We start from the raw sequence: 20,880 nt of genomic DNA on the forward strand, positions 1-20,880 counted from the left end.
GTTGGGTCTTGATGATTTGAGCAATTGTTTGGCAATGGAGGTCCACACAGATCTTTGTTCCCATCATATATTGATGGATCATCAATAAGGGTCTATAACTAATGGCATGTTGGAATTCGTCCCAACAAGTTGTTATGTGACAGATTCAAATGGATCAAAAATGTCAAATCTACCATGTTTGAAGGGATCATCCCCGTTAATTTATTTTTTGAGAAATCGATAAATTCTAACTTCGTCATGTTTCTAATGTTGTCGGGAATACCCCCACTGAGATGATTATTAGACAGATTAAGACCCACCAACATCGAAAGTGCAGTTAGCTCGACTAGTATTTCTCCAACAAGTTTATTGCTTGAAAGGTCTATGTTGAAAAGTATATCAAGAATTATACCATATTCAAGTTCAACACCTTTTATGACCTCAATCACATTCTCATTATAACCGTATTGCCAAAGAGGCGAATGTACCCAACTACTATTAAACATGGCATTCAACTCTCCTAAACAAGGAGGTATAGCTCCCGTTAAGTTGTTACATCCAACATCCACAACTTGAAGATTTGAAGCTTCGCATAAAGTCATCTTAATGAACTGATCTATAGATGTAATCGTTATGGAATCACAAGGTCATCAATGGAGTTCAATCTTAATTTTGTGATGGGACTTCGTAAGGAATGGAGAAGTGTTAGCATGATGGTGAAGAATCAACAAAGTTTTGATACTTCATCTCTGAATGATTTGTATAATCAGTTGAAAACTCACGAAAGTGAAGTAAATGAGATGGCTGAAGAGTCGAAACTTGGCTTGGGAGGTCCTTTAGCTCTTGTTTCGAAAGTGTCTGAGAAAGAGGCAGTTGAGAAAGATGATTCTGATGAAGAAGGTTTTATTATGAATTCTGATGATGAAGCGATTGCTTTTTACTTGAAAAATCGAGTTAAAAAGTTTTTCAAGAAACCTTTCAATTACAAAGTGAAGCAGGGTAAGGTGAAAGGAAGTTTCGTTAACAAGTCTGTGGGTGAGGAGAAGAAGAAATTTGAGAAGAGTGACGTGAAGACAAATGAGTCAAAGACTGAGAATAAATCTCAAGGGGGATTCAGACATAGATTGTCATTACTGCAATGGAGCAAATCACTTGGCGAACGATTTCATGCTTCGTAAGAAGGAACATAGGAAGAATAAGGTTAAGGACGAAGCATACTATGTGGAGAAATTAGAGGAAGTTCGTGAAAAAGCGAAAGGCATGTCATTGGTTGCTAGAGGTGAAGGTGAGGAAGATGGCACATATTAGATCTGGTCTTCTGGATCTGATGATGAAGAGATGCGTAATCCGACGCATGGTGTCATGTTTGCACAATTTGAAGAGAATGGGAACGAAGTGGTGACTGGTCGTTGTTTCATAACAATCAGGAGACAAATCACCGATAACAACGACGGTACGTTCTATACTTCAATATTTTAACATTCCTTTACAAGTTTATGATTCTGAGATAATTGCCTTTGATGATACTGTTGCTTACTTTGATATTATTGTTGTGTCTACTAGTAATGAAGCCAAGAAACTATATACTCAACTGCTAGAGACTCAAAAGTTACTAGATTCGAAACGTAGCAGGGTTGAGTATCTAGAATTGCAATTGAATAATGTGAACCATGATAGGGAAAATTTAGCAAAAGATGTACGAACGTTACTTGCACAAAGAAATATATATTGTAATTCGGCTAAAAGACTCTATGCTAAATTGACTTCATTGCATCATTCATCTGATATTAGTAAAGATCAACATAGGAAATTATTACCTTTTCTTGTTTTTGAAAGAGAGAAGGTTGATATTTTATCCTATGATTGTGAGCAAACCATAGCAGATTTTGACAAAGTGTCTGATGATAGATTTGCTTATGGAGTTATTAAAATAGACGAATATTTGAATACTGATGAACTGGTAGAAATACTGAATGATACTTTGACTAAAAGCGAACAAATCAAAATTTTGAAAAGAACAGAGAATTCGAAACTTGACTCTCAATCTAATTTTGCTGATATCGAAGATAATTTTGATAGTTTTAGCGAAATCAGTGAAATTGATGAGGAGGAAAGTGTCGATTGTTCTCAGTTATCTGTCATAAATGTCACATATAAGTCAAAAGGTAAAGAAATTTGTGATGATTCGATGGTTGAGGATAACACTGATAGACCCTCTACTTCGAAAGTTTATAACTTTGACCATGTGGATGTAAGAGACAATCAAACGGATAGTAGTGATGATGAGGATGAAGAAGAAGTTTTGAACAATTTAGAGACAGAAAAAAAAATGTTTCGAATGAATCATCCATTCCACGAGTTGTTGTTGATCAAGTGTTTGGACACAATGAAAATTTCGACAAATTGTTATATGAAAAAGGTGCTCATTATTTAGAAATGAATACCGTTGTGTATCTAAATTTTAAGTGCACAGATGATATTGTATTCCCAAATCAAGTGTTTGTCACTGCTGGGAATATCGAAAACATCAAACCAGAGTTCAAAAAAATGGTTGAAGAAGATAACAAGAAAAAAAATACGAAGGATTCATTTCAAACCAAAGCATTGTCGAAAATAATCTAAAAAAGAATTCATATGTTTTTCAAAGACATAAACCACAAAGAAAATGGGTTGTAAAACAAGAAAATACAAAAGAGATTTTGAAACAAGATTCTAATGAAACAAATGATAACGTGAAACTCAATTCACAAGAATTTAAGGATCTTGTTGAAAAATTTTCAAATGAAAAATGAATTTCGAAAAGACAGGCACGAAAGAAATTTTTTTGGCAAGTAGTGTCAAATGAAAAGCATTCAAAAATACCAATTAAGAAAATGTTTGAAAATGGGTTGTCTAAATCAAAACAAACAAAATTTTCAAATCAGTCAGATAAAAAAGAAAATCTCGCTCAACCAATTTCGTCTAATTCTAAAAATTATTCAACGAAATTTTCAAAATCAACATCTTCAAAGACTTTTCACACAAATGTTCAACAAAAGATTTTTCATTCAAAAAGCCAACAAAAGTTTTCAATTTCAAATTCATCTTTTCCAAAGCCATCAAATGTACAAAACAAATTTTCTTCAAATAGAACAAATCGACATTTTGAGAATGTTCGAAATTTTGACAATGTTAGAAAATTTGAGAATGTTCGAAAATTTGAAAATGTTCGAAAAATGGAAAATGTTCGAAAGTTTGGAGACAATCAAACATTTGTGAATGATAAATTCAAATCATTTGCGAAGTTTACTCCACAACAACCAAATTTTCCGAATCCATCAAAACACAAAGCTACTAAAGTTTCATACACAAAAGGTTCATCTGAGGTGGAAACAATCAATCATTGGCTTGAAGAAAAAGGAAAAAAATATCAATCGGGAAAGTTTTCTCAACATCAAATCAAGAGTGCCTATGAACAGTATTTGAATGATACTTTATCTGGAAGTTCATCTTCAAAAGAATCAAATACTCCAGTTCAAAAGTGGCAACCAATCTGAAACGTCAAGCACACTGAGAAGCATGAGAAGAAAATCAGTGAAAATCCAAAACTGTCGAAAAATTATGTTTCGATATCTTTAACTAATGATGTTAACATAATTGATACTTTCAAAAGCAAAGTTCAAAATTAGGCTTTAGGTTCTAAATTCCATTCACTTTTTCAAGCTAATAACCAAGGACCCAAACAGCCTTGGGTACCTAAATTCTTTTAATGATTGCAGGTATTGTGTGACGAGCAATATGATGAGAAATGGTACATTGATAGTGGTTGCTCATGTCACATGACTGGAAGAATGGAGAATTTGTGAGATTTTAGAAGTTTGGACAATGCTAGTGTTGTGAAATCTGGGAACAATCACAAGTGTCAATTAAAAGGATACGGGAAAGTAACGAATGGAAAGTTTACTGTTAATCGTGTTGCTTATGTCAAAGGTCTTCAACATAATTTGATAAGTGTTTCACAACTTGTTGTGGGAAATGGTAATCAAGTTGTGTTTAATGAATAAGGAAGCATCATTTCCAAAGTTGAAACAAACGAAGTTTTGTTGAAATCAAAAAGATATGGCGATGTGTTTACCCTCGACATCAAGCCCATTGTTGGGAAACCCTTAGTCTGTCTACTTTCGAAAGCTCCAATTGATGTCTGTTGGTTATGGAATCGACGATTATCTCATTTGAACTTTCAAAATTTAAATAAATTGGGTGTAGAGGATCTTGTTAGAGGTTTACTTGTATTAAAGTTTGACAATGATACTCTATGTGTAGCATGCGAACAAGGAAAACAGCATCGCAAAGGGCATCCAATTGTCATAGATTCGAAATTGTTGAACCGTTGGAACTTCTTCATATCGATCTTTGTGGACCATCAACTGTCGAACACTCGACAAGAAACGGTACCTTTTGGTTATTGTTGATGATTTTTCATGATTCACTTAGGTGTATTTTCTCATGTTAAAATATGAAGCCGCTCAAACAATGATCGAATTTATCAAGAAAATTGAGACAAGCCTAAAGAAGAAAGTTCGAAAAATCAAAAGTGACAATGGTTTCGAGTTTAAAAACAATGTTCGCGATTCGTTCTTAGCAGAAAAAGAAATTTGCATAATTTCTCTTCTCCATATACACCACAACAAAATGGTGTGGTTGAAAGGAGGAATATGTCTCTTTGCGAAGCAGCAAGAACAATGTTGACATATGCGAATCTTCCTCAATATCTATGGGCAGAAGCAGTTTCAACTGCATGTTTTACTAAGAATAGATCTTTTATTCATCGACTTTGCAATATTACTCCGTATGAAATCATAAATAACCGAAAACCAAATGTCAAAGTCTTTCATGTTTTTGGCTGCAGGTGTTTTTATCATGAATCTCAAAGATAATCTTTCGAAATTTCAAGCTAAGGCTGATGAAGGAATATTTTTGGGATATTTAACTAACTCGGTTGCATACAGAGTCTTAAAAAAACGAACACGAAAAGTTGAAGAGACATTTAATCTCACATTTGATGATTACTATGTGAAATAAGTTGAAAAACATTTCAAACAGGAACTAATTCTTAATGAATTAAATGATGAGTCTGAAAGTTATAATTCATCTGATTTTGATTATGATTTAATATTTGGTGTTCCAAACAGGGCTGCTGATGCTGAATTAAATGTTGTTGATAATCAAATTTCTGAATCTTCGAAACATACTGATGATTCGAATCACATCAGATTCAAATGCTAATGGTGAAACTACACTAGATGCACAAGTGGACGGGGAGCACTTGAATATACCTTCAACTGCTGAGGGGGAGCATCCTTTCGAGGGGGAGACGATCAATATGAATGATAGTTTCGACGGGGAGCATCAGAATGATAATTATGTTAAGGGGGAGCATAATGATACCGAAATAATAAATCTTGATCAAAATGATGAATTTCATGAACTTAATGATAATATTTCTATTGCATGAACCAAAAATGAAGAAATGTACGAAGATGCACCATTGGATTTTGATCCAGCATATCCTCCGATGGAAAAATGGACAAGAGATCATCCGAAAGCATAGATCACTAGAAATCCTCAAAGATAGAGTGTTGACAAGAGATCAGATTCGTACAAAGAATGAGGTACTTAATGCTCATCAAGAGTTTTGCATGTTTAATGTTTTCATTTCGAAATTAGTGCCAAAAACAGTTAAGGTTGCAATGGAACACTCAGATTGGGTTGTGGCAATGCAATCTGAACTTGTTGAATTTGAACAAAACAAGGTTTGGAGACTAATTCCTAAACCTGATGATGTTTCAATTGTTGGTTTAAAATGGATTTTCAAAAATAAAACTTACAAAGATGGAAATATATTCGATATAAAGCACGATTAGTTGTTAAAGGATATTCACAACAAGAAGGTATCGATACGAAGAAACCTTTGCCCCTGTCGCAAGACTCGAGGTTGTTCAAATATTTTTAGCATATGCAGCTCACAAGGATTTCGATGTGTTTCAAATGGATGTAAAATGTGCATTTCTCAACGGTGAACTTGAAGAAACAGTTCATGTTGAACAACCTCTAGGTTTCGTAGATGAAAAATATCCTGATCACATATATATTTTAGATAAAGTTGTATATGGGTTAAAACAAACACCAAGAGCCTGGTATGCAACTCTTACCAATTTCTTAAAATAGTCGAAGTTTAAACAAGGGTAAGTTGACCCCACTTTATTTCGAAAGAAAGTTGGGAATCGTCTAATGCTTTGTTCAAATTTATGTCGACGATATTATTTTTCGCTCTGCTGACCCTGCTTTGTCTAGAGAGTTCGAAAATTTGATGAAAAGCCAATTTGAAATGAGTATGATGGGCAAAATAAATAACTTTTTGGGCCTAAATATTCATCAAAGCAGAGAAGAAATTTTCATCAATCAAGAAAAAGTATACGAAGAATTTGATTGAAAAATTTGGAATGACGAATAACACGAAGTTAAGAGTTCCAATGGCAATTGGAACAAGGCTAACACCTTCGTTAGACACACCTGTTGTTGATCTTACTTTATACAGGAGCATGATAGGTTCATTACTTTATCTTACTGCAAGTAGACTTGATATTATATTTTCTGTATGTAATTGTGCTAGGTATCAAGCAAATCCAAGAGAACCACACTTAACTACGGTGAAATATATTTTTCGTTATCTCATGGGAACAATTTCGTTAGGATTGAGGTATCCTTCGAAATCAGGATTTTTCATTCAATCATTTTCAGATGCGGATCTGGGAGGATGTACTCTTGATAGAAAAATTACGAGTGGAGGATGTCAATTGTTGGATGAGAAACTTGTAAGTTAGCAATCGAAAAAGCAGACTTGTGTTGCAATTTCAACTGTTGAAGCTAAGTATGTTGCAGTTGCCGCTTGCACTTTGCAAATCATATGGATCCAAAGCCAATTGCGTGACTATGCAATCAACATGAAAAAGACTCCATTCTATTGTGATTCACAAAGTGCTATACGCATTTGTCATAATCCAGTACAACATTCGAAAACAAAACATATTGCACTTCATGTGACAACCCAAAAATTTCTAGCTTACATTCTTCATTTCTTATCAAAGTTAAACTCATTTTTGTTATTTTTCAAGCACTATTTGGAGTCTAATAGAGTGTATTAAGCCTAGTATATGCAGGGTAGGAGTCGTAGGATAAGTATTGTGGGTATATCGCCTTGCATTTGAGCCAATCACACCAACACAAGGTGTGTGCGGCACACAAGAGTGTGCGGCCACACACCCATCCCAACTGCACACTCCACCTATATATTGAGCACTTAGTCGTTTTTCAACATTTCTTTCACTTCTTCAAGTCTAGAACCCGAAAATCCTCTCAAGTATCATCCAAATCTCCTTGAAGATCTTCATAGAAGGTAACATATTGCACCAAGAACATCAAGAACACCAAGAACACCAAGAACACCAAGAACACTAAGAACACTAGGTATACGGCCGCACACACCATGTATGGCCGCACACCCAACCGCACACACCATGTACGGTCGCACACTTGGCCGCACACACACATATGGTGTGTATTTTGACCATACACTTGTTTGTAAAGCCATATACCCCTTCATACAATCATATATGGTTGTAACACTTCAATATAAGTGTTTACTAGTCCTAAGGTGGTCCCAATTCAATAATTAGTTGCTCTAAACACTAATTATATTCATATATGTATCATTATATGTTAAATAGGATCCACATGTGTGTTCAAGCCTTCACTGGATACCTATCATCCTATACAATCGGTTCATCCAAACTGTTGGGTTTTGAGCATTCTAACACTTCTAAGTGTACATGCAACCCTAAATACCTTGGATCTATGTTTTCTCTATTATACATACAAATATGAACATCCAAGGTATTATCCTAATCTAGCATATAAAACAATGAATATAACAAGATAGAATACATACCTCTTTGATGTAGAATGTCTTCATGAAGCTTGAGTGCCTAGTGCCTCAAGTGTGACACATCAAATGGTTTACACAACACCAAATACACATGGAATGACTTGAGAGAAATCCACACTTCATGAAATCGGCTAGCCCTTCTTTTTCACACACTAGTGGCCGATTTTGGTGAATAATATGATGCTTATATAGTGTGTTACAATTAGGGTTACACCATGTAAACCCTAATTGTCATGACCTTTCATTTCCATGACCCATGGGTTATGTAACCTCCTTGGAGCATCCATGGAGCATCCTATGGGTTTAACCCAACTTGATTATCCATGGAGCTTTGGCCCACTATATAAGTTATGGAGCATCCTATGGGTTTAACCTAACTTGATTATCAAAATAACTTGTATTCTCAGGTTATCAGTAGACAGGTATCGATGCCAGCTTTTGAGAAGATGGAGTGCATTCAAGACTCATCTTTATTTTGATTCATATTTTTGGTGTCTAATACTGTACAGAACACACTTGTATTAAAATTATATATTTAATGCAATGGATGATGTTATTTACTTGTTTACTATTATACTATGTTGTGATACTTTACATGACGTCCTCCGCCCCAGAACGTTTCCGCCGTTCTCGATTTTGGGGTGCGACACTTCATTATCATTTTATTAAGGATCATGTGGAATATGGAAATATCGAAGTTCATTTTATAAAAACAACTGATCAGCTTGTTGATATTTTTACAAAACCACTAGATGAAAAACAATTTGTTAGAATTTTGGTAGGGTTGGGAATGATTGAATCAAGCTCGGTTCCAGGACTAATTTCAAAAGAATGACAAAGAGGTGATAAGAGAACGTGTCGATTCAGAGGCAAGAATGATTCATTCAGAGGCTGACAGTATTAACCATTCAGAGATTATTGTTCATGTTCAGCGCTTCGATACTCTTCATTTTCGACAACTGGAAAAGAAAATTTTCGTTAGTTTTTCATTTTTGAAAATTTTTGAAAAATTCAAAAATATTTTCGTTTAGTTGTATTCTTTTTCTAAAAATCAAAACACCAAAAATATTTTTTTTTGTTTGTTTTTCTTTTCGAATAAATCAAAATCACAAAAATATTTTTCTTCTATTCAAAAATATAAAATCCAAAAAGATTTTTGTTATTTTGTACTTTGTCTTTTCTTTCTTAGTGCAGATTTCAAAAACGTTTCACAAGGGTCATGCTTACATTTCTAGGGTAAGGTATAATTTCGAAACTTTGTACTAGTTAGAATGACCCTAAAAGCATGTTGCAGCATGTCGACCCAAGCCTCCATTGACTCAATGTGTGATTTCGAAAGCCTTAATGAAATTTTGCATTACGAACATTTCTTCCCAATCAGGCTTGTATTCATATTAGTCTACTGAGCTACCTTAGTCTTCTCAAATGAGTTAAGAGGTTTTGTTTGGTCCGATCATAACAGAGGTACAATTGAATTCGTTAAACAACATTTTTCATCTCAAACTTCTAACACATTTCACACACAATGACATATGTCCAAGAGGTCATTGATAAACCAATCATGACTTAGACATATCAAAACTCTGTGTTTATGATCTTGATTCATGAGGCCGTGATGAAAGTGAAACCCAATTTTCTAAATTTTCAAGGAATTGACGGGGAACTTTGTTCTAGATTTTCATGAAACATTTGTTTCAATACCAAATTTTCGATACTCCAAATCATATTCTTTCATTATGAGTGGTCTTGATCAAATGTTTGAAGCCTATGACATTTGTTTCCCAACAGGATCCAATTATATATTTTTTTTCTAAATATGATTTCCGTGTGAGTATCAATTCTTATCCTTGTCACAATCAAAGTTTTCCAAAGCATACTTGTCACTGACTACACTGGTCAAATGAGTAATTTCTGTTACAATTACTCACCTTATGTTTAGGATGATATGTAACGAAATTTTTAAGCCACCCACGATGCCATATAAAAGAAGCCATTTGATATTTCTTTAAAAGTATTCGATTGTAATTCACGGGAAACCACACAAACTGTTGATTATCTCTCTTGATAATTAACGAAGATACCTTTTCCTGGGGTTTAACTACCTTTATGTCGACATTTTATTATTCGACATCACATATCCCAAATTTTCGTTAACCTTCTTATCTTATTTCGTTGATACACTACACTCACAAAATCCTTGAGGTTCTGAGTACTACCAACTCAGGCTGAAGATTTCGCAAGTCTGGCATATGACTTTGTTTGAAATCCCCATAACAAAAGAGCCTAACCTCCATGCCGAAGGTTTTTGATCTTATCCAAAAAGTACTCACGAACAGTTTAAAGTAACCGTTTGCTACGTGGTGCGAGTTCCAAGAGTTAAACGGCTACTGGTGTGAGTTTCAAGGAAAGATGTGGCCTACTCTTTAATGAAAATGTTTGAGTTTTATTTAAAGATTCATATAGAAGGAAACTCTTTTTCATTTGTTCATTATGCGATCAACACTCTCAGACGAACAAAAAGCCCTAATTTTTCAATCTTCAAAATTTCTTTCAAGCATTCATCAATGGCTGCTACTCAAAACACCACCACTGACGAAGTTGCATCGCAACAAATTAGGAAGATTCAAAGTACAAACTATCAGGTTGAAGGTGATGTGATGCTGTATCCAGAAGAACTCTAGATGCTGATTGTTGCTCTTCAACATTCAGGTCTTGCTACTGCAATGTTCAACTCTTTTGAAGTTCCAATGTTTTGGCTATCAATGGTTGGTTCGACTGATACCTACAACAAGGCGATGGATGTGATTACATTCAACCTTGTGAATGAAAAAAAGAATTTGTCTCACAAAGAAGATGTTCACTCAAATTCTAAAAATTCCTAATTCTGGTCCATTCTACAAAGTCTCGACTGAACAGATCATCTACATGTTCAACGAGATGGGCCATCAGCCACCACTTATCAAGATCAGTGATTTCAAGAAATCAGGTCTTCCATGTATCTGGAATTTTTTATTTGGAATCTATCTTCACTGCTTGACTGGTCGAAGTGTTAGGTTGGATAAGGGAAGACTGGAAGTTTATGCCATGGTTGCAGGCATTTACTATGATTTGAATGTGGATTATGCGACTCAAGTCTAGAAGGAGTTCATCAAGAGTCTTGAAAATACGAATGTTGTAAAAGGAATTTCATGTGCTAGATATTGGAGTTTGGTTCTTCAGTCGGTGTATGAGAAAGAAGGAATTCCAGTCCCTGCTAATGAAGCTAAGGCAGAGCTCATGAAGTATCACTTTCCGAAGTCTGTTGAAGATGATTCAGAAGTATTTCCTAATGTTGCTCGAATTACTGATGGAATGCTCAAGAAGATTGATCCAACGAACTCAGTGTTGGTGAAATATTTGAAACGTATTAACCCTTCAGTCAAAACTAGGGTTTTTACTGAAAATAAGTGAAGAAGGGTCTTCTAATAAAGTTAAGAATTCGAAAAAGGATATTGTTGATGATGTTATTCAAGAAAGTCCTAAGAAACAAGCTAAGTCGAAGTCTCCTAAGAATACTGATGGTGATCAAGAGAAGGCTACAAAGAAAGTTAAGAAGCCTAAGGAGAAGGTAGCTGAATCATCGAAGGAGTTGGTCCCTTCAAAATCTGGTGTACTCAAAATATTAACGAAGTTATCTCAAAAGCCTCGAACTTCGTCAGATGATGTTTCACCGACTATTCGTAAAGCACAGATAAGTCGAAAAGGTGTTATAGTTCTTGAGATTCCAGCACCAGTCTCACCTTCCTCAAAAAACGAAGATACGAGGATATGGCGAAGCACATCACTGAGAAAAGAAAGAAGCGAAAGTTGGTGGTTCGCGAAGAGTCATCAGATAGTGACATTGTTCCTGAAACTCCTTTGGGATAAAATTCTCCAAAAGTATCCACACCACTTGTAACTTCATCAGTTCCACCAACCACAACAATCATACCAATAACCACCATTCCACTCGAAATTGTTGTAACCAAATCCGTTATTGAGGAGGTTCCAATTTCTAACTTCCGTACAAATGTATCTGATATGGGTGTTGAAGTCAATTTGAGTGTTGATCCAACGAAGCCTGTTTATGAAGGTATTCCAATTTCTATCGAACCTGTTTCATCTACTTTTATTTCACCTCCAACTTTTCTTCAACATATTTCAACTTCCACTACTTTACCTACTTTTGATCAAGTGTTACTACAACCGATCATTACTCTTTCCCAATCATAATCCACCGATCCACCAAAAACCAATTTCGATGATGAAAAAGATGGAGGAGGTTTCGGAGGAACGTTTGAGGACTTAGATTTTGATTCAGAGGAGGAGGATATTTTGGACCATATTTTAATGTCCGGAAAGCAATTTATGATTCTCAATCGAAAACTTAGTTCTATTTTGCAATCTCAAGCCGATTCTGGAGCAAAGAATTTTGTTTCTGGAATTGAAGTAGATTTAATGCTGAAGGCTGTTGAGCTCAGGTTGCAGAAGCAATTGGATGTGGTTGACAAGAATAATGAGCTACAGGTCAAAGCTCAAGGAGATTCATTTAATGCCGAAGTGAAGGAACTTCGACACTTAACAAAAGAACGCCATGTTCTATTTGTTCAAGATGTCAAGAAGGTTCATGAAGATGTGAACAAAAATCTTGAAGAATTAAAAGTTGATGTTTCGAAGGAGCTGAGTGACTTGAGTACAAATTACTCATCAGTTCTATAGAAGGTTGATATCATAGTCAGAGCAGTCACAAATTTTATTCAAACATTTCAGTCCACAGTCCCTTCCATTGAAGCTAAAGCAAACGAAGATAAAGCTCAGTTCGACCAACTAAAGGTGTTAATTGGCGAACTTAAAGAAGTTGTGTCGAAGCCTACTCAACATTCCTTTTTAACTTCTGAGTTTTTAACTCAGAAGTTACATGTTCTAGATCAAGCAATACAAAAGGTTGTTGCTCCAATCACAAAATTTGCTAATCTGTTACCAGCTGATGCCCCGGCTGTTGTCATAGGGGTGCAAGGGGGAGATAAGGAGAAAGTTGGGTTAGTAAAAGGTTCGAATGCAAATAAGGAAGGGGATGGGAAAATTAAGGTTGTGGGAAAAGTGATCTCTACATAGATTCCAACTCCTATTGTTTTGAAAATTGGTCCAACTCAACCAATTAAAGTTACTACAATACCAATTCAGAAGGGTATAGTTATTGGATCGAATACTGAAGCAGGTAGTTCGAGTTCAAAGCCATCTGAAGCAGACAAAGGAAAAGGAAAAGGGGTTGCTAATGAGAAAACAAAAGAAGAGAAGAAAGCTGAAATTGAGGCAGAAATGGAAAAACATAGGCAAATTCAAAGCATAATGAGACTTCGTGAAAGTGATCCACCTGGTATGGATAAGGGAGATCCGAAGAATTTGTATAGTTATGAGAACATTGAAGCCAGAGTTTCATTCAATCATATGTATGTATTTGAGAAAAAACCTAAGAAAAGCTACTCTATCTCTAACACTGATATGAGTCAACTTGACTTTCCTGTGAACGAAATCATGTTCATCATGGCTCAGTACAAGATTGTAGAGAAGTTTGACAATGAGGATGATTTTATTCATATGAAACTTAGGTTTCATGCTGTCTTTGGAAAAGAACCAGAAGAAATTTGGTCTCTTGTGAAGCTTAAGAAGGTTGTCAGTATAACGAAAGATATAATGTTTGAGAATATGATACAGAATTTTCGGTATCATGTTGTAAGGGCGAAAAATCAAGTTTGTGACTTCTCGGTTGCTGATTTTCCTCTAATGAACTTGAATGACCTGATTCAAGTTGCATTAATTTTGAAAGACATGGAAGCTTCACAACTTCAAGGGACTGAGAAAGATGTATTCAGGCTTGGTCTAGCACATATTAAAATCTTCATAGACAACTACTATGATTGTCTAGCATTGACTGATGTGGAATTAGCATCAGCAATGGGAAGAGAAGTGAAAGTAGCAATGGAAGCAACGAAGACTCAAGATGAGCTAAAGAAGTATTTGGATGGTGAGATTTTTTTAAAGCCATTGGGTCTCGTATTTTCAGGAAAAGATAAGAAGGGGAAAGCAAAGAGGTTCTTATTCCAAGCTTCTGAGATAGAAAGATACACAACTTCACAATATATGAATTTTATTGTTCGTATGAATAATTGCACGAAGATAATGAAGGTGATAAAACTAAGCTAAGGAAGAGTTTGTCTTGGTACATGGAGATACAAAGGATGATGCACTTTGCTGCACAGATTCTCACGAATTGAGAAGTTCGACATGTTTACAAAGGGGGAGATTGTAGAGTCGAATTTGTTGTAAAATGTCGAAGTCTGTGTATTAGTTAGTTTCGTATGTTCTTTTATGTATTTAATAAGGCATTGTTTGTACGAAGTGAAATGTCTAGTCCTTAGTATTTTTTGTACTTCCAGCCTCCTATAAATAGGAGCTGAACATAGAGTTAGATAGAGAATTTTCCCACTTCTACTGTCTAGTTTTGTACTCGTGTTCTTGGAAGTAATATGAGCTAAACATAATTATTTACTCCTTGTGTTCACAATACTTTGATTACTCTGAATTGATTTTCATACTCGATTAAACACTTCTACAACAACGAAACGCTAGAAGGGAGAAAGAGTTCCCACATGGGTTGGACCCTAAAAACCCTAGGGCTACAACTTACTCTCCAAGCTAGCCATTTTCTAACTCTTCTAAAATATTATGTTGCCATATCTACGAAATGGTAGAATATTCTGCTTCCATATCTACAAAATGCTAGAATATTTTGTTGTTATATCTTCCCCCACCAATATGGGATAGAGGAAACTTGCCAACTCTATGAAATACAACACACACTAAACACACATATGACAACTACATTGTTATTTATGATTCCCAAACAACAACGCTCCTTCCTTATTCATGCTTCCTCGTGGGACTAGTGGGGAAAGCTTAGTTTTGAATTGTCATATGTGTGTTTGGTGTGTGTTGTATTTCATAAGGTTGGACATCGTACAGGGTTATGGACTGCAATCTTCCACATTTCTTTCTTTGGGTTCTTTAATTTTCCTGAGGTAAAGGGTCATACCATAAAGACCTATATGTTGATCCACAAATGTAAACAACTCTTTAGTTAGCATATTTAAGAAGCGCTCTTGAGTAAACAGAGTTACTAGACTTAAACACTAGTGAAGCAGCTGCCATTGCTACAACAATTTCAACTACAACTTCTGATCTCGGGGAAGATACTTTTATTTGTATCACGAGTCTTTTTTCAGTCATATATTCTCAGGTCAATCCCAACATTTGTGGTCAAGATCTAGATCACTGATTTGAATGTAGAGCACATTAGGTTCAAGATGAGCATTGATTAAGTAGTCGGTGAGCCATTTACGTGCGGATGCAGTCATTTGATCTCCATACTCAAGGTTTGCCCCTGAAAGAACAGTGTTTGCGTAAGCCATAGGAAATTGAAACTTCATATGGTCTGCAGCGTCATACATTCAATAGGTCTAATCGATCAAAATTTAACAATTCATTCACATAACAATGACGGTGCTTGAGAATCATAAATAGTAATGAAGCTGCTTGAGAATCATATATTGAAAAGGCATCACTGATGACTCGATGAGGAAACAAGAATAAGGAAGGAGCGTCATTGGGGTGTTGCTATTGACACCCGATTTATAGGTCAAAACCACTACTTTTAAAAGTCGAAATCATCGTTAGTTAAAACCCAATTTGACATAACAGCTATATATTATAAAAAGCAAATTTTATTTTACCTTTTCTTTTTCTATTATCTTTTCTTTTACTTTTTCATATATATATATATATATATATATATATATATATATATATATATATATATATATATATAGAGAGAGAGAGAGAGAGAGAGAGAGAGATATTATTTTATATATATATTCTATTTTTTAATGTAAACAAACGTAATATAGTATTCTTCGAAATATATTTTAATATAGTATTTTCCGTAACTATATAACCATGTTAGACAAAACTAATTGATTTTAAATTGTACACCAAAAACAACTTATTAAGTTTTTTTAATGATTTTTACAACAGTAAACATGCATACGTCCTAACATGCATATTTGTATTAAAATTAAAATAACACTATAGATCAAATAAAAATAATATATTTATATTTATATTTATTACGCTTTAAATTACCCCACATTTTACTATAGTGAGATCTGTGGAAAAAAAATCCCAATGTTTTACCCAGTTTTTAATCTACTCTTAAATTAAATTTTATTAACGAAAAAAGACAAGTTTTGGGCTATTATATTCAGTTTAACCCTATACCCCAGTTTTTAATCCACTCCTAAATTAAATTTCTTTAACGTAAAAAGACAAGTTACCGGCTATTATATTCGGTTTAGCCCTATCATCCGGTAAACCTTTAGTTACCCAGTTATTCAAGCCGAGTCGTCTTTATTACCCTCCAACAACCCTCTCTGTCACTACTATGTAAAATCCCCTCCGTAAAAACACTTTCTCGCAAATCCTAAATAAGAAGAAACAATCGGTATGAAAATCAAAACAACTCCACGTTCTACTCCATTATCTTGTAATCTAAGTTGTTTCCCTTAAAATATTTCGATTAATGTTTGTTTTAGATACCATTGACGTGGAACTGGATGAGTTTTTCAAAAAGAAACAACGAAGTAGATGCAAATATGAGTATTGGTAGGGTCCGTGCTGGATGTGTTCATGGGAGACGAAGGTTTCGATATTCGGTGGGTTAGGTGAAGGGTCCTTTCATAGCCGTTTAATCGGGAAGGTGAGGACTATACCAATTGAGATCGAATGATGACAATAGTATCTTTTTAGGTAGAACATGTGTTAATCTATATTCGTACGAAGTGTTCATTAGGGTGATAGAGTATCTCGTGTTTCTTTTCAGTGTGTTTCGTTTATTTTGACGTTATTATTACTGCAGATGATTAATACCATAGTGTCTAGCACTAGTAGTGAGTGTGTTTTGATAGCTAGCAACGATACTTGACATCACGATCCCTGACAGGTCACTCTATGGTCGAGCGGTATATGTACGTCGCATGTAAATTGATATTGGTGAAATCGTCAAGTGGGTGGCTCCACCCTAATCCTACTACTAGGCATGGAACAGGAGTCGGGATGGAATTATTTGCTTTAAGTCTTTAGTATTTTGATTATAATTAACCCCGATGTAGGTACAATGTCATTACAGCTTACAGGTAATGATTTTAAGGTCATATATGAGTGTCTTTGATTTGATTTAAACGAGAGAGTATTTTAACTACTTTTTGAAGGAAGGAATTTTAGAAAGCATACTAAATTCATTACAAACATATGGTACTTAAACGTTTTGTCGTTGGGAACATTACACTAGTCCTAATAGGGTTCCCTTGTTGCTTCTGCTAGTTTGTTCATCACACTCCTCCTGCTCCCCCGTCATTCTTCTCAGTTGGACATTCTCTCTTGAAGTGTCCTGTTTCGCCACATAGGAAGCACACTAGACTTACATTGGTATTGGTGGTGGAAGAGATGTGCTGAGTCGGGGTCCTGCAGGAACGGATGGTATGTCCTTTCCTGTTGCAGTTGTTACAGTGTAAAATCCAGCAAGCTCCTGTGTGATGGTAGCCACACTGGTTAGACCCTGGGAGTGATCCCTTATATGGTCTGGCCGGTGCTTGGATGACAGACCTTGTGGCTAGTGCCGAGGCGTGTGTCGTGACTGTTATTGTAGCGGCAGGGGTGGCCATGGGTTTTTGTATTTTAGCGAGTCCTTGAGATTGGTTGTGTTCCTTTTTGTTCCAAAAATTTCGCTTCTTGTTCGTAGGTTTGTGACCTGAGGCGCCTTCATGGGCAGACACCCGTCGGTGCTCCCGATTGTTACAACAATTTGTATTGTCGGTACCGTTTCCATCTCTGTTGGTGTTGTTAACATTGAGTTGCGCCATGACGGCTGTCACGGCTGCCGTGTGTCACACCCTAAAACCATGAACGGCGGAAACGTTCTGGGGCGAAGGACGTCATGTACAATATCACAACAATGAAAAGTAGGAAACAAGCAACAACATCATCCATTACATTAATAATATAATTTTAATACAAGTGTGTACTGTCAAATTATGATAAACACTAAAGTATAAATCAAAATGAATGATGAGTCTTGAACGAGCTCCATCTTCTCTAAACCTTGCATCGGTACCTGTCTACTGTTGACCTGAGGATACAAGTTATTTTGAAAGAGAGTATCATCTTTAAAGCTGGTGAGATCATAAGTATTTTAGTGTCTTAATTTGTATGTAAGTATTTGTACGCATATGTAATGTAAGTATTTGTATGTATACGAACTGTAAGTATTTGTATGTATATGAAAAGTAAGTATGAAAATGTTTTGAATATCCTAGAAAAGCATATGTTTCCTACTAAAGTATCTTTCTACCAAGGCATCTATTATCTGGGTGTGTGTCTCTTGTAAGAGTGTGCATTTTCCCAAATCCGACTATCATTAACAAAAATATAGCTTCTACATTACCGTGCATCGTGTGAATGTTCACGAAGTGAATGTAATGGGAAAATGAAATAGTACTATGGTGTAGTATCAAATAACTACGACCGTACTAACTACCTAAGTATTATCCTTTTATGTGGACATGTCACAATGTGAATGTATTAGGAAAATAATGTAGTACTGTAGTGTTTGTAATATAGAAACTATTGTTGTACTAACTACCTTAACTCAATTGTTAATTAAGGTAAAATTATGCGGAGCTCGTACCCATACTTGATTGACTAGTAAATACACGACGTAAGAAGACGTCGATAAAGAATGAATAATGTCACCTGTAGATCTGCAGATCCTACTGTAGCTAGCAGCAAGGTGTAGGACAGTCAGTCCAGTATAGATCTATACACACTTCACGCTCTCCCTCCAGGAGACTCTGGCATACGAAACGAGACACGGTAGTGATGCTATGTTCCGAAGTAGTGGCTTGCAATTATAATATTCTTTGTAATTTAATGTATGTTCTCAGTGTATCTCGAAATAGTAAGTATTGATTCTCATAATAGTATTGATTTCTCATAACAGTATTGATTCTCGTTATAGTATTGATTCTCATAATAGTATTGATTCTCATAATAGTATTGATTCTCGTTATAGTATGTATTGTGTGTCCTACGTGTGCTAGCTGTAATGTGTGTTCTCTCTCTATCTAGCATGTATTGACTCATGAATGAACTGACTCATTGTATGATATCGCGTTTTAGTAATAGTTCTAGTATTTTCCTAAACTACCCATATGGTAGCTTACTAGTAAGGTAACTGGTACGTATGAACATGGGAGTATACCCTTGCTAACCAAGGGTATTGAATGAATTGGATGAACCTTTATGACTATATATGTACACATGATATATAACTAATATTTAAACGACCTTTGGACGAATACCCGATGTCCCACCAGACCACATCTCAAGTGCGAAAAGGAAATAGGCGGGCAGGCCTTCCTAAGCCTTTTAAACATTTCTTATATAACTATACATACATAGACATGCAATTGATAATATAAAAGCATAAAATAAGTTTTGTAAAACCTTTGAACATACTTATTATCTAAGAAAAGATCGACTTGATGTCGATCTATAACACGAGTTGAAAGCATGTTTTGATAAAACAATTTAAGTATAATGAAACATCTCTTCGAAGCACAATTGTAAATGAGTTTGAAATGAAACATACAGTGTATAATGAACAGCTTAATAAGGAGTTTTAAACATATAAAACATTCATGAAAATCATTTGAAGAAATCCGTTTGGTAAAACGACTAATGAGTAGTAAATCATTTGAATGTTGTTTATTAATCACATGTGATTGACATAATAACTAGCATGATTCTACTTATTAATCACATGTGATTGATATAATAACTAGCATGATTCTACTTGTATCCCCCCCATAAAACATTTAAAACATTGATTAAGGGGTATGAACTCACCTGTAGTGAGTGGTACAAATGTACTGAAGGTGTAGGATTGCTAGGTGTCAAGTGAAGTCTTGTACACACGCTATGATCCTAGTTAACATACAATCACACATATGTGTACCCAATTAGCTTTAAACTACTAATTGAAAATTTTTAGACCTCCTAGAACATGTTAAACACTTATAATAAGTGTTATTAGCCCTAAGGATTGCATCTAAGTTGTTGTAGGACCCGGCTAGTGAGTTTTGGGTTCCAAAGGACCCCATACATGAGTTTACTCTCCAAGAATCCTCACACAAAGAGTTTACGGTCGTAAACCCTTGAGTTTATGGACGTAAGCTCCTAAGCTTTATGTCATTTGGTGTTTTGAAGTTCTAAATGATCCCTAGAAGCATTCCTACTTGGTGGATTAATCCTCGGAAGGGTTTAGGGCTTAAATACACTCGTTTGAGCATTTTACGGCCCCAAGGCCATTTCCTTTTGGGTTTACTGCCGTAAAACCATATGGAAAGGGTATTTTTATGTCTTCAAGTCCCATGCTCAACTAGGATAGTTTTTTAGACAATTATCTAAGGCTAATGAAGGCCTTAGGCACACTTTGGTACCCTTCTTTGATGTTCACGGCCCAAGGACCAAAACCATTAGAGATTACGGCCATAATCTCTCTTTGGGATGGGTTTTTGATGATTTAAAGTCCCTAAATTAATCAAGAGTAAATCAAGGCTATTGTCCAAGGCTTTAGGAGTAATTAAGGCACCTTTTGGCCCTTGAGTTTGTAGTTCACGGTCCAAGAACTTCTTGGGCCGTGAACACCTTACTCTTGGTGTTTTTGGGTGTTTTCTAGTCGTATATAGAATAAGATACGAGTCTAAGCTAGTTTCATATCAAGAGGA

The sequence above is a fragment of the Lactuca serriola genome, chromosome 8 (assembly GCF_051521515.1).
Source record: "Lactuca serriola cultivar US96UC23 chromosome 8, Lser_US96UC23_V15, whole genome shotgun sequence".
In the NCBI taxonomy this organism is placed as follows: domain Eukaryota; kingdom Viridiplantae; phylum Streptophyta; class Magnoliopsida; order Asterales; family Asteraceae; genus Lactuca; species Lactuca serriola.